Source organism: Stigmatopora argus, chromosome 4, assembly GCF_051989625.1.
Source record: "Stigmatopora argus isolate UIUO_Sarg chromosome 4, RoL_Sarg_1.0, whole genome shotgun sequence".
NCBI classification, from domain to species: domain Eukaryota; kingdom Metazoa; phylum Chordata; class Actinopteri; order Syngnathiformes; family Syngnathidae; genus Stigmatopora; species Stigmatopora argus.
Genome location: NC_135390.1, coordinates 13,142,187 through 13,158,539, shown reverse-complemented (window position 1 = coordinate 13,158,539; position 16,353 = coordinate 13,142,187). Strand labels below are relative to the sequence as shown.

General features: G+C 36.8%; 1 long non-coding RNA gene across 4 annotated transcripts in view; it reads left to right on the top strand.

Annotated features, from left to right (window-relative positions):
• Positions 1-16,353, top strand: part of LOC144072851 (uncharacterized) — a 56,043-nt gene that overhangs the window by 25,970 nt on the left and 13,720 nt on the right. For 3 of the 4 annotated variants that reach the window (XR_013299958.1, XR_013299957.1, XR_013299955.1), the window contains exons 5-6: positions 765-851; positions 5,135-5,298. This is a non-coding gene — a long non-coding RNA (uncharacterized LOC144072851). Of the gene's footprint in view, positions 1-764; positions 852-3,317; positions 3,402-5,134; positions 5,299-16,353 lie in introns of all 4 variants that reach the window. The other variant, XR_013299956.1, reaches the window with a different exon arrangement.

The window sequence follows — 16,353 nt, the reverse complement described above, 5'->3', positions numbered from 1 at the left end:
AAACACCATGTATTGTAAGGCTTTTTGAAATGAAAAACAGACAACAGCACAACAGCAAAAACAAACAGCGCTTTCATTGAGTACAAAAACAAAAGTTTCAGGAGATAACATTACTTTCTATACTTGCTTGGTAAAAACTCTGACATCTGATTTAATTTACTTCATTGATTGCTTGAACAACAAGGTGGGTGGTTTTTCAAAGTCATTTAGCGCTTGAGAATGGATGCAACCAGTGGGCAGGAATGGAATAATGACAACAACAACAAAAAACTAGTAATGAGGTAGAGAACACATTGTAAGGGTCACTTAATGTCTTGCGAGTGTCAACCAGTTCAAACAATTATTGTTCAGTGGATGGCTTAAATGGAACTCATTCATGCAATATTATATTATCTGTAGAATGTATTGAATTATTGTTGTTTTTCTGTTTTAATGAAATGGACGAGAGCCTTAATTGAGCCTTAACAGAAAAAGGAAATAGAAGTAAAGCACACAACAATCATACACTGTTTATATGAACAACTGCGTCACTTGTACATTATTATTTTACTTGTGATTTCTTCCCAAAGAAAATATTATGAATTACGTCTGCAATGTGTCACTCATGGCTTATTTGGAGTGACTTTTAATTATGTATAGAGCGTCTTTTTTCAACACAACAACCCAAGAATGAAATAGGAATATTCACTAGCATTATATTTGATTTCCATTTCACAAACATGTAAGGAGGGCTATTGTAAATTTTTCATCTTTTATTTTTCTAGGGGGACTCTTTTCTAAGGCTGGATCATCAAATACTACATCAAAACGGCAGAAATTTCCAACATTGAATGAAAGAAGATCAACATAACGTACGTCTATGGTTTGTTGTCGGAGTGACATCTCACTCTGTGATCTATTTCAAAGTCCACCAAACAGAAGCAAATGAAAGAAATGTATTTTCATCAAATTGCCAGTGGCATGTCAATTTAGTCAAATACCTTCCTCTCTAATGGTGGTTGTTTGAGTATTCTATTTGTTGTCAAATGAAAGGCAGAAAGCCATCAACAGAAGGAACTACGGGATTTAGATTTATGTAAATTCAAACAGACGATTCTCTGATTCTGTTTTACTTTGTTGGACAAGTTAAAGATATTTAGCAAGAATGTTCAACACTTAAATCTAACCATTTGTTGCTTATGGCACTATACTAATTTGACTCATTCCTCATTTGACTAGTGGCTATACGGCTTATTTATCTTAGTAGGTCTAAAAGGGTTTTTTTCCAGGTTATGTACCCCCTTCTAAAGAAATATTATGCCAAGAAACCCACCTCATTTTTCTCATTAGAGTCGTGGGGGGTGCTGGAGCCTATCCCAGCTGACTCCAGGCCAGCCAATCGCTGGGCACAAGGAGACGGGCAACCATTCATGCTCACACCCATACCTAGGGGCAATTTAGAGTGTCCAATCAGCTTACCATGCATGTTTTTGGAATGTGGGAGGAAACCGGAGTACCCGGAGGAAACCCACGCAGGCCCGGGGAGAACATGCAAACTCCACACAGGTTGACCAACCTGGACTTGAACCCAGGACCGCAGAGCAGTGAGGCCGACACGCTAACCACTCGCATCACCGGGCCGCCTATATAAACTATAGAAAAAAATGTCAACAATACTAAACAAGAAATTCATTTGCATTGCTATTCAACTTTAACCAACCAATTTTTCGTTTGAACTTTTCTGACATTTTCTAAAAAAAAATACTAATAGAACATTAGGAATTTTGGAATTAATGAAACTTCCATTATTATTTTGACAATAACAATAATACAGGAAGAGAAGACCTACCAGTACAGAGTAGAATTTTAATATGGAAACATGTATTGGGGTTTATAAAGGATGTTATAGTGTAATAATATAATTTTAATAGTATAATATAATAATGATACATGGAGCTATGGTTTTTCTTTTATCTTTCTGTCTTTCTTTTTTATCAACGAGGCATCAGTTCACACATTTGCAGTAATGAAAAGATGGATGATTCACTTGTTTGTGTCACTAAACACTTTGTGCGTGGGCAAGTGATTTGTTCAAAAAAATGGACAAATTGTCCTCTTTAAATTGTCCCCTCCTGAAGCTATTCTTCATGGTGTCGCCAGACATATGCACTTCCTTTATTCTCTGAGTATTTTACTAAACTAGTGACCCAGAAATAGTTGATTCCTTCAGGACTTGGAAAAAGTTGGGTGCGTTGGGACATAGAATAGATTTGGGCACAGTGGGACTTTTGAAAATTAGGGTCGTGGATCTTGCCCTTCTAAAGTCATTCTTAATGCTTTCATCAGAAATATGATTTATTTATTCTGGTAGTATTTTACTCAACTAATGGTTCATAAATAGATGATTCCTTCAGGACAGTCTGCATTGAGACTTAGAAAAAAGATGGGCGCATTGGGACATGGAAAAAAATGCTGGGACAGATTACAACGACAAAAAAATCGTAATGCTTTGGGACTTAAATTTGAGCCCGTTAGGATGGTTGAAAATTGGGGTCTTCCAGATGGTCATAACCGCAAAATCACATTAATTTTTGCTTCTTAGTCTGTCTCGTCACTGCTAAAATACATTGCAGCATTTGTGTACAAGAATCAGAAACGATAAGGTTGATGTAATGTTACTGTAAAGTTACGACGATACTTACCACTGAACAAAAAGTGCTTTTCACCACTTTTGATAAGTTCAGTCTCTCCGCTCCAGCAGAAGATTCAAACTTCATCAATTTTAATCATTAAATTCAAAGCAAATTGCACTTGCGCATTCGACAGAGAGACAGACGCAGGGGAGTTTGAGATGCATCAAGCGTGTAAAGGCGAGTTGTAGAGGCTATTATCCATTATGTCTGTATGTTCGATTTTATTGCAAAGTGAAATTTGCTCTTGTTTGGAGCTGATCTATCATCGCAGACCGAAACAGCTGTGTGCAAATGAGGCCCCAAACTGATTGCCATTATTTTGGCATGAGCATATACACTCATTGTTATTGACCTGTTCCTGAAAATAGAGTGCTAAGTCTCGATACACACAGCCCAAAGGGAAGGAAATCTAACATGGAAATATCTCATATATGTCGGCGATAAAATCACCGCCTGTCTTTGTAGTGTTCTCTAATGGCTTGTAGAAGCCAATTGAGCATTATGCTTGGCAATAGACCATGTGTTCTGCTGTTCCATCAAATGTTGTTGGTAAAACCTTCCACCCTTTAAATTGTAGCATAAAATATATAGCAATTTGTCTTTTTACTGCATACCACTCAGTGAAAACTTGTATTTCTCTTTTAGGCTGTCTAATTTACATAAAACTATTTATCTGGACCACACAGAGATTTGAAGCATGCACTCACTATCTGATAAGCCATAAGCGAGGTAAATTGGCCAATTGGCATTTGTACATTAGAATGTGTCATTGTCTCTTATGTGTACTTCACTGCATTTTATCCTATCATTTAACTAAACCCAGATTTCACAGTAAGTGAATTGGTCATGATTATTTTAGCCTTTACAGTTTTACCGACATTTCCGTTGGCTGGTTTTTAATCAAATAAATTGGTCGCATTAGTTAATATGACCATGACAAGATGATAAAATGTAGAGTTAGGCACTCATTATTTTTTGACAAAGAAACAAACGATTGACTAAATTGCATAATTGATCAAACCTAACACAAATGCACAGCTCAATGACTGTTTTTATTTTGTTCAAAATTCCAATGTGAATTCTAGTTTGGGGATACTTTCGGCGACACCTCTAAGTGACGGGCAGGTGGCCGAGGCAGGGTTACCGAGATCCACATAAGTGTTTTCATACAAAGTAACCACCTGTAGTGCTGAAGGAGCACACATCAGGAGCCGAATCAGTATGCTCTCCTCCCCCTGCTGTCACTCCTCCTCTGTTGCTGCACTGGGTCTATTCTGTTGATCTTTTTCAATGGAAGAAAGCTGGAGTGAAGACTCAACTAACATTATGTTTCTGGCTTTCTTATTTCAATGGCTCACGCACTTGTCCTTTCTCGGTGTGCCTTATTCTACTATCGGCAGTCGGCGTTAATATAAGAGACGCATTGGAATTCTGACCCTTTTTGGATTTCTCTTTTTAGACTGCTCAGAGGGAGGTCTCAAGTTCTCGCTTACTTTGTTCTTTGAGAGGACTCTCACTAAAATTGTTATTTCTTCGTGGACAGATCAGAATTAAACTCGGTAGGCATATTCTAGGCATTCATATTTATAGCTGGATTTTATTGTCTTGGGCCTGATATGAATTAGATGCAGAATTAACATTGTTGGTTCGTCATAATGATCAGAATGCCTGTTTAAATTCTAAGATATGGATACGCATCGATCTTTGGAGCCCCACTTTTCATTTTAAATTTCAGGGATAATTAATTTGATTATTTAATTGCAAAATTTAAATTTCTACTTTGCTGTGGTCGAACAAAAAAATAATTTTCCACCACAACCTTGCAAAACAATGTGTGCCAAAGCACAATAACAGGCTGAAGTCTAGTGTCCAATGGCTCACATTCATACCTAGGGGCAATTTAGTCAGTCAGAAGGAAATAAAGATAGAATCAGAATCCCTTTCAAGCCCAGCTAACCTGAGATGCTTTGATACATATCAAATCAGGCATCAAGTGCCTCTTCAAAAAGTTCAGCTTTCTTTTTTCCTTTCAGAACTAAAGCTCAGTAAAATATTTATTTTTATTGTAAATTTAATAGATTTGGAGAACCTTGGGTAGGTGGGTTCTGATCATTATTTTTCTATTTTCTCATAATTACGAACATGGCCACCAAAGGTTTTTTGCCTTTGAATTTTGCAGGTGAACAAATGTTAAATATTTAAGCAATTATAAGGAATATTTACTGTGTTATTAATCTTTATATTCCAAATCTCTATATTCTAAGGAAGATAATATTGCGATGCACTCTTTGTTGTTATTTGTACCCTACGTGGTGAAAGCTTTAAATCTCATTATTCTTGTTATAATGACTATAAAAGTATTCAATTCAATTCAAAGCTGTTTGCATTTCATTTCCACTGTTTTGTATTCTAAGTTTTTTTTCCTACCTGATGCCTGATCCTTCCACTTAAACTGTTCACAGCTGTTGACAAGTGTTGATGAAAACACCAAAGACCAGCCTTTCCCGCTGACACCTGACTTCGCAGCCCAGGAGCCCCCAAAGAGGGAATTCAGTTTCTTAGTCTTCACCAAATCTGCAAGTTTGTCTATGCAGTAAATCGGAAGAAGCAAAACAACTTGGATCAGGTAGGGGGAAAAGTCATGTATTTTTTGAACAAAAACTACTCACCTAATTTAAAAAAAGCATGCGTGGTAGCTTACCGTATCACTTTATGCACACAAGGGTCACAGGGGGTGCTGGAGGCTATCCCAACCAGCCACAGGCAGCCGGCGGGAGACACTGTGGCTCATTATTTTAGTATTGTATTTGCCTCGACCGAATCTTTCAAATTTGGAATTGAACTTGCAGCAATTTGGTTTATTTTTGCTCAGTGTTCTGAACACGCATATTAAGATAGTTTGTTATGACTAAGAAATATTCCTGTCCACAGGTGAATTTTAAATTAGGGTGAAATTTCTTGCAGGCAAGTGAAAGGTGTCATACCATTCTCCATTTTCACTCCAAAACGCCCACATAGAGCCTCATATAGTACAACACTCTTTATCATGAGCTCCGGTGACCTTACAGAGAAACATTCTCCGCTAATAACATACCAACATTTTTCTTTCGCTTGAAAAGTGAAATGCCACATCACTGTTTATTCCATCAACTTTTTTACTCGCCACAGCAAAAGCCAAAACACCCAAGTCATGACATCTCTTCTCAATTTCTGAACCGCTTCATCCTCACATGGGTCGCAGGGGGTGCTGGAGCCTCACACTGATACCTAGCAGCAATTTAGAGTGTCTAATCAGCCTACCAGGCATGTCTTTGGAATATTGGGGGAAACCGGGGTACCCAGAGAAAACCCACGCAGGCCCGGGGAGAACATGCAAATTCCACACAGGTGGACCAACCTGGATTTTAACCCAGGTCTCCCACTGTGAGGCTGACGTGCTAACCACTCAGCCGCCGGACCGCCCCTAAGTCATGACATATTACAGAGAATGTACAGAATGTACTGAGTAGAATTGTATTATAATTGCGTAGAATTGTACCATGCGTTAGAGAGCTACATTAAGGCATCTCTGCTGCAATATGATTAAAAGATAATGGTACAAGTGTAATGTCTTACAAGCCAATAATGGAGAACCCCAGTCGATAAGTATTGATTGGGGAGTCATCTCATTAACGGCTGACATTAAACCTTACGGAGGTTTTGTCTTAGAGCAACTAAGCAGTTGTCTCCTTGTCTGAAATAAAACAGTTGTTTATTGTAGGCTACCAGGATTGATTACGTGGTTCAGTGCTGGGGCTCTTTAAAACAACAAATCTGAAAACAATTGGCCTTTTAGCACAACATAATTTAAGAGGGACAACGGATTGAAGGAGTAATACTATGGAATATGATTGGCTAAATGTGGTATAGCAACCATGAAGAAAATATTGATGCACACTACATTCCTTCCTTACACATACACATAAATAACTGCTCCTCTAGTTTCCTCGACAAAGTAGCAACAATCTTTAGCGTTTTTCTTCCAAAAAGGCTCTAATCCAATATTTAGTCTTAGTTTGCCAGACTGTAAGTTTATATCACTCCAAAAACATTAGTCATAAAACTTTAATCTCTCATTAACGTTAATGGTGAAAACTTGATTCGACTCAGTAGCCAACGAGACATTTTAAGCGTGAAACTGTCTTGGGTAGCTTTTAAAAGCACCATTTATATATATGCACAGTTTGCAGAACTTCTTGAGGATTATCAAATTTTTACAGCAAAATTAATGCTGTAAATTTTTGGACCATGATATCGAAATGTAACCATTGGACTATGGGATGAAAATAATACTCGGAAATCACTTTCATTTGCATACAAATGCATCATGTAATTCCGACAGACGTAACCAAGAGGAACCATCATTTAATGATTGCGGTTTGACATATTTTCTGTTTTTCCCACCGCCCACTAATCCCCTGTAAATGCTGCAGACACGCAGGGTTGTCAGTGCAAGAAAGGTTATGATTAGCTTTAACTGTACACTAGCTGACTCTGTTTACAAGAGTTTTCTTGGTTTCATTATTTTCATTGATAACAAAAGTGGCCTAAGGCACCCTCCCTCTATCCAAAGTGCTTATTTATTCCCAAGGACAAACATTGTGATTATCGCTATACAATTCATAAAAATGAGATGGTAGTAATACATCAAGATGACGCAAGTGAAAATAAGACTATAGGAGTATCTTGTAGAGCGGTAAAGTAAGGCCCGAGGGCCACATCTGACCAGTCCAGAGGCTCTCTTTGTCCCTCTTCACAAAGTTTTAGGTCGAAATAAAATGTAAAAGCTGTATTTTCTTTTATTTTTAATGTGCTCCCTGTGCAAACGTGAGGGCAGTGGACGCAAGAAAGAGTTGCTTGTTGTTGTGTGTCGTTCACAAAATGCTGCGACTTTTCTGACCCAACTTTGGACTATTTTTTTTTGCAAAAAGACAAGCCACAATGGCAACGATGTCCCTACCGTTACCATGGATACAGGGATTTACATTAATAATATCCACTATATATACACATGGTGTATTCAAAGGCAAGCCAATCAGATTTGGGGCGAAAGGCAGACTACACCCTAAAGACTTAAAGTCTGATATGAAACATTACCTTCAGGATTTGGGTTAGGATTTTCATCGTCTAATTATAAAGATATACCAATTACTCGCAGGCTGAAGCACATGATACACTACGATATAGCTGTATTAAATGGTTTAAAAAATGAAGCGCTGTTGTGATGGATTTTGCAAAAAAAAATTGACAGGAAAGCAAAGGAATAATGGGAGAACCAATATTTTGGAGAGAAAAGTAATTATACCGCAGAGCTACAAAATCTCCTGATTGGAATAGAGAAAAACTGCGCATTAATTAAGCAAACAAAAAATTAATGAGATAAGAGAGTGCATCCAAATGTCAGTTGTTAACCTGTAAAAAATATTAACTGGATCTTCTTCTGTTAGCTAATGAGCATTTTCGTAGAAGTAGATGGAAGTTATTTGCTAATCAAACATATATTACATCTAATCTTAGTTGACGTTCCAAAATGGAAAATTAACTTTACATGAGTCTGCTTGTCAACAATGTATTTAACACCGTCTATTCATTATTCCTGCTGTTGGCCTAAAACTTATTTTCCCTTCGTTACTACATATTGCTTCGCCTCAACAATTGTTTTACAAAGTCTCGTTTTTCTGTATTGCTGTCTAAACTAGTGCCATGTGCTATATACTAGCTGCTATTACTTACAATATGACTGGAATCATTTGTAACAGACCTTAAAAGGACCACCGCTTCACAGCCTAAACGGTACGGAAATGTCAGGCCAGGGCATGTCAGAATGCTGACATGCATACATACGGAGAACCCAAGGAAGCATAGAAACTGCATGCCACTACGCCTTCTCAGGCAAAAAGCGGTTGCCCATTTTCTACAGGCTTTGATCGAAAAATAATCATTTTAGATATGGTTTCCATGCCTGCTTTTTTTTTTTAAGCACAGTCATTTTTACAGATAGAAGGATCTGATCTCAAAACCTTTGTACTGGCAATTTTGAGACATTAGCATAATTATGTTTTCATGTTTGATAAGTATGGGGTAATGAAATACATTATTAGAAAATACGTAACAAAAAATATCTGGCTGTTTTTTGGCAATGAACCGGGGTGAAGTTGTCATTCTTGGGAAGGTGGAATTCTATACGCACAGCAGCAGGAAAAATGTCGTTTAATTTGCTCGTATAGCATTAAAACCAAGCAAAGTGCAGGATATTTGAAAAAACAAAACAAAAAAACAAAATGGGGGCACAGACATAAGAAAACTTCTGAAACGCATTTCACCTGTGATGTTCCCATTCTATTTTTGTTCCTATTTTTTAACGGAATGGTACCTAGGATTGTGCAGAACTCTACTTAGGTGAAATACTAGAAACTAGTATACAATGTTGTAGTAGAGGAATATGGAAAAATCTATAATTTTAGTTTTTAGGCTGTGTTAGTTAGTTAGGACACAATCTTACAATATTAGGTTTTAAATTCAGTCCCCTTGATAAGAAACAACTATAGGTTGCAGTCAACACTGTTCAGATTTTGAATTTGCACACAACTGGCAACTTCCGACACACAAATCAATGTCTGTTCTTCCATGATTGACACATATTTTGCGGCTGTGTGATTTGACTGCCTTCTGTTTGTGTGTATATGTGACAAGAAAGCTGGTTGTTTGCCTTGAATCTGTAGAAGCACTCTCTAATTGAGGTGAGGCAAGAAAAATACAACCTAATAGCACCCTTACTCCAGGTGCATACAGACCCTCTTGAAATGACACTCGGACAAAATTAGAATTACGTTATTTATGCACCCTTCTCTGAATGTTTGCCCATTCAATGACAGATGGGCAGGATCTTGATTCTATTTTTTACAGGGATCAATAGAATATCATCATATATATTGTTTGGGGAGACTGGGAGCTTTTGGGTGTTAAAAAAACAAATGTGCAAGTAGCAATTAAGAAAGAAAGTTTATTTAAGCAATATTATTGTTATTCACTTATGTAAATTTTAGGGCTATATTATATGTTGCTTTCCACCACCCACGCAAAGGGAAAATAATTGGAATGTGATTACCACAAACTTCAATACTTCGCATTGTCACTTCCAGTACTTACATAATCTAAGATTACCAGATCAATAGAATTTCAAAAAGAAAATATATAATGTTGTAGCAGGTGTGGGAAACATCAAAAATGGATTAGTTGTACACTGAAGGCAGAACTATAACTATTATGATGAATTTTATTTGTACACATTTGCCTTTACTGCGAAGAAGTAAACAAGACAAACATCGTTATCTGCTAAATATATCGAAACCTCCGCCATGTACACCTTATGAAGAAATGCGGACTTGTTTCAAGAAGTTACAAAATAAACAAAATTGTAAATAGCAAAAATTAGAAGCATCAAGCGATGCCAACTAGCCATGGCACCGACCGTCTGTGTGGCCAACAGCTGAACAAGCGTGATAAGAAAGTGCCCTGGTTTGAAGAAAGGGGACGTGTGAGGAATTACAGTTGGAGAAGCACACTAAAAGACAATTCAACTAATTTCTCATCCATTGTAAGCCTGCTAAAGTGCTCTTATTACGGTATCAATCTTCCTAATGCTAATCCGGATGCCCAAACCCACTTTTTTAAAAGAATATCCGATCATTCTTTCTAAATGGAAAAAAGCACAAATGCCAATTGGCTAAAAAAATGACTGCGAATAGTCAGAACACAAATGCAAATGGCCACAACACAAACCCCAAATGCCACAACACGAAGCCCCATATCCCACAACACAGTTACAAATCAGCCAAAGCAGAAATGCAAAAAGTCACAACACAAATCCAAAAAGCCACAGCGGGAATGCAAAACGATGGAAGTAGACATTGACTACAAATAGGCCGGGAATTGCAGTCCTAATGTTGCTGCTGCGCAAAGCAATGTAAATTTGTGAGCAAATTTCTTGTGTTTCCAAGCTTTTTACGCATTTTTTTTTTTAAATTCACGAACAATAATAGAGAAACAGCTAAACAGAAAATCTCTATATTTCACAAAACACAAATGCCAATGGGATTAGTCAAGTTGATTGATCTAAAAGTAGTTACTATGTTGTTTGATTCCCCTGCTTTCAGGATTAGTCAATTTTGCAAAAAATGTAAACTTTGATAATTGGAAAACGCAATTTACTTTTTCACTGTGTACAGCATTTAACCAGCAACCTCACAGATATAATGAAATCAAATGACTAATACTATAATGGGCCAACTGTCAATAAAGATATGTTAATTTATAAACTATTCTTTCCAATAGGCATGAGATGGCAATCATTCACCTGTTGTTGCACTATAACCTTGGAAAAAATGTAATCCAAAAAAACAATTCAAACAAAAACAATTTAGCTCAATCCTGATTTTTTTCAATGAGAACAAAACGATCACTGTATCATGAAACTGTGCTGTATAAATATTATTGTATAATATTGTATTTCATATTTTCCCCATGCCACTAAAAGGAATTAAGAGGGTAGTATTTAAAAGCACATGAAAGTAATGTTGATGCTAGAGGAGCTGACCCCTTGTTTGTGATTTTGATTACATTTAGGAGATGACGCATGATGCTGCTGCAGATTATATCAGAATTCAAACCAACATAATGAGCAGAGTACATTTGTCATTTCATAATCAATTTGATGTTCTGTGATGCATGTTCGGCTGTAATGTTTCTTTTGTTACGGAAAGCAGGGTTGCCATCGTGCGTCATCCGATCCTATTCCATCCACGCCTACATCCTTCAATCTAACACATAGCGCCATCATGCCTTCCTGCACGATCTGCTTTCTCTTAAGATTTAAGCAATTTCTTAAGCCAGTCCAATGAATGGAAACATCAATACAATTTCAGAAAGCTGAGTATTCAAAGTCACCTGACTGTGGGCGAATAAATAACTGGACCGCGAATTGCAATAGGTTGGCAATCTACTTTTTGGTACAATATATACTACATTGAGTATTCTGCGGTTCAAAATATTGATTTACAACATTTTAATGAAATGTAAAACAGGGGAAATTCATGAAATTAGAGAGATAGTATGACGTATTTTCTCAGCTGTTTCATTTTTTAATATATATTTTAATACAACTTTAAATATCACAGCAACTACAATTTTTGGCTTTCCAAGAGTCACTATGTGAATGGAGAGAGTGTGAAAACAGTGCATAATGTGCATAATAAATGGATAAATTATTTCTCAGAACTATTTCTCAACATCACAACCACGGAATAATTTCCATATGTGGTTTTCTGTGAATGAAATAAACCTAAGGGTATTATGGCATCTGGCACATGCATTTGACATTTAACCAGGCACAATATATCACCAAGGGGGGCAATTTATATGTTTGCAGTTAGAGTTTTCCCCAACCATTACATATATATATATATATATATATATATATATATATATATATATATATATATATATATATATATATATATATATATATATATATATATATATATATATATATATATATATATATATATATATTGGATTGGATAACTTTATTCATCCCGTATTCGGGAAATTTTGTTGTCACAGTAGCAAGAAGGTGAGGATGCAGGAATAGGAAAGGCATTTTAGACATAAATAGATAGGTAATAAGTAAGTTAATAAATAAATACATGAATAAATATATAAATAAATAAGCGTGTTGCTTAGCACATATATACATACATACACATAAATATACATGCATGCATACGGTAGGTCATATATATATATATATATATATAGAATATATATGTATATATATGTATATATATATGTGTATATATGTGTATATATATGTATATACATACATATATACATACATATATATACATACATATATATATACACATACATATATATACATACATATATATATATATACATACATATACATATATATACATACATATATATATATATATATATATATATATATATATATATATATATATATACACACATATATACATATACACATACACACGCGCACGCACACACACACACACAGTACTTAATACAATTTTACAATTTTCTTTAGAGAAAAGGAGCACTGGATCACTGTGGCTTCATGTTCTGTTTTTTGGCGTGTGCCATTGTCACGTGGTGGAATGTCAGACTCCTGCAGTGTGCTATAATTGTTAAAGGAGTTTTACACCCCCGTACAAAGTATGGTGTATTACTTCCCAAACTGAGTGCAATAACATAGTTCCTAAATTGAGTTCAAAGCTCATCTACATATTCATTTTCCCCATGCTGCGTCGTATAAGTCAATAATAGTCCTACATGCATTCACTCATTAGTTGTAACCAAATTAATTCAGTCCGTCATCCCTTCTTCTATTATTGTTCTGGACAATAACTGTATTCATGGTTGGGCCTTTAAAAGCATAATCCTGCCTTCAAAATGAATACAACTTTATAAATTCTGTCAATACATTTGCATGTTACTTTTTGGAATTCAACTTTTTTAATCTATGGAAAAATTGGAAATGACATTCTGTTTTCATTTGTATTTTTGTTGAAATAATTTATATTTGAGATTTAAACAGATAAAAAGTATTCACATTTTTACACTAAAGTATTTTATGGTGCAACGTCCCAGAGTAACTCTCACCGTATCAATCATTTTTTTTCACTATGCACTTTTCCTTGGAAGCGATGAAATTTATCTACAATGTTGCGTTTTGTGTCTGAATCAAAAGCTGCACTGATGACAGAGCTGGACTACTTGCTGGAGGCAAAAAACAGATTAGTTTATTATTGAAGAAGGAAATATTCCTCCATGGACATTATTTGGACGGAATATTCTGAAATGGGAGAATTTCACCTTGCAATAAAATCTTAGGCTGGATCAGGCATGTTACGAATTTGAATTCCAGCTTTGATAAACAATAATAACTACACTCATTCATTCATTTTCCATACTGCAAATCCTCACAAGGGATGCGGGGGGTGCTGGAGCCTATCTCATCCAACTATAGGAATGAATGTTTTGGCAGGCAATTGCAGGGCACATATTTTAGACAAAGAACTTTTCACACAGTCAAACATATAAAGAACTTAGAGTACTCTATTAGCCGACCATGCATAGTTTCTGGATATAGCCCGTCGTGACTAAACGTCCGAGTACCAAACAAGGTAAAACAACACGGTCTAAGCCAACAATGGCCATGAGCAGTTTCACTGAGCGGACGTGTGAGTGTATAAGAGTGTGTATGTACATGAGTTGTCCCCTTAGGAAGGGACGTCAGTCAGGGTCTTAACAAGTTCTCCAACAAAACACATATAGGTCACATAAAAGTACGGGAAATTTGGAGCTTTTCTGTAGCCTAATAATTAATAGGGCATTAAGTATGACAAAATAATAATCCGCAGTTTGTATTTAGGGAATTTCAGCAACAATTTTAAATGGTAATTATCAATAACCTTCCGGGCGACCAAACGTCCGGCGACCAAACGTCCGGCGACCAAACGTCCGGCGACCAAACGTCCGGCGACCAAACGTCCGGCGACCAAACGTCCGAGTACCATAGCCTGTATACTAATCGATTTACATTACATTAGCATTTCGGGACCTGTATTACATAACCAACTCAATTTTCTGTCAGCCATCAAGTCATTTTTGTGTTAAAACTCACCATTTAATCCATAGCCTGACAGTCTTACATTGGCCCTGGTGTTGGAAAGCAGACTTGGCACAATTAGAGATGTATGTGCAAATATAATGGCTTTCTCCTCTCATGAAATTTGTCGACATCTGTGGAAAAACTTCAAGAACACAGTATGATTAATCTGATCAATGGTCATTTGTCGAAAATAAGTAGATCACAGTTGAAGGAGAAGTGGCAACAGCCAATCAACTTTAAAATCCTCTCCTGTGATCTCAGAGCATTGTGCATTATTCTGTATGTTTTAAGATAGAGTTTGACATTTTGTGAGAACACATTTTTTCCTCTTGCCAAAGATGAGCAAGACCACCAATTGAGGTTGCCAAATCCACGTTTATCTTTGCCCTGCACAGACACTGGATTAAAACATTCATCGTAACCAGCCAAGAAACAATCAGTGCCACAAGTCACTGTAACATTTTGTTCGCCCCCACACACACATTCATCATTAATGGATTCAACAATAGCTGCAGTACTATTGTGTGTTTTGCTCAAAACCAGCAAGGTAAAGTTGAAAATGACTAAATTAAGCAATGTGTTAGCAGTGAAGAAGAATGAGGAGAAGTATGATTTCAGTGTCATTTTTTTCTTCACAAAGAAGGGAGGTGTAAAGAAAGGTGAAATTTGGTAATACAAGTAGGACAGCAAAAGGCAAAAGAAGCAGGATCATCAGTAAACAGACTAGAATAGAGAACTCCAATATTAAATAGAAAATAATCCTGATTTAATCAACCAAAGTTCATCGGGTTTGCCATTCATTACTATTACATGAAGCCTAACTAGCACATAACACACAAACGCCAAAGGGAAGATGTCATTTGTGGGGCTGTAACTTGTAGTTTGACATAGTTTGATAGCCAAGTTTTGGATGAGGAGGTTGCAATTGTGCCAAATAGGCACTGACAGCTCTTACGTCATCCACTTGTGCAAACCAGTGCAACCTATTTTTTTCCTTAAATATTTTTTCCCACTCTCCTTATATTCTGAGAGTTAAGTACTGCATGTCCTTTGGGAGCAGAATGGACACTTTCCTACCTCTTAGCCCATTCCTTTCATGTTTATCTTGATTTGACAAACAAGGCAGGGAATAGCGGTGAGGAGCCCCTGTTGTTTGCACGTCTCTCTGCAGGAGAGAGCGTTAAGCTATGTAACGGTCTACTTGCCTGGCATCTCCCAATCGGGGTTTCTGTGGAGCTGCTCGTCTTTGCAGTGCAGATTGAGTTCATGTCCTCTCTATAGTTTGACCTCAAAGCCGTGTGAATAGTGAGTGATTGATACCCTGTAACTAGAAAAGAGAGCAAATCAAAGGTTTTATCTCATCTGAGGAATCAGTCTGTGTATGGGGATGTTTATACACTTCAGAGGAATTATCATGCTTCAACTACATGACGGTTTCTCTGTTGACCTAAAACGCTATCGATAAAACGCATCTCTTCTATATGGGATTCATCTATGTGGAGAAGAAGTTGACTTGACTAGGTTGCTATGACAACTTTCAGTTAAGTTGAGACCTCGATGAGGATGACAAGTATGCAGATGAGCTTCCGCTTCGACCAGGTTTGGCAACCTGCGGCTCGGAGCAACATGTGGCTCTTTGAACCCTCTGACACGGCTCTGCTCCTAAGAATAAAAAAAGGGAGAGTACTTGATTAAAATGTATTGTGCTGCCTATATTTAACACAGGAATTCAGCTTCCAGCCACCTGATGGTGTAGTGGTTCTTTTACCTGACTTCAGTGCAACTGGTTTAGTGCGTAGTCCACTTTTCACCATTAGTTTCCAGGAACCTGCGACCCTGACAAGGATTAAGAGGTGTTGAAAACGAAGGAAAGAATTCCTTTCAGCAAGATTGACAAGCCACTTGACTTGTGTGTACACCTACCTATATATATTAATCAAATAC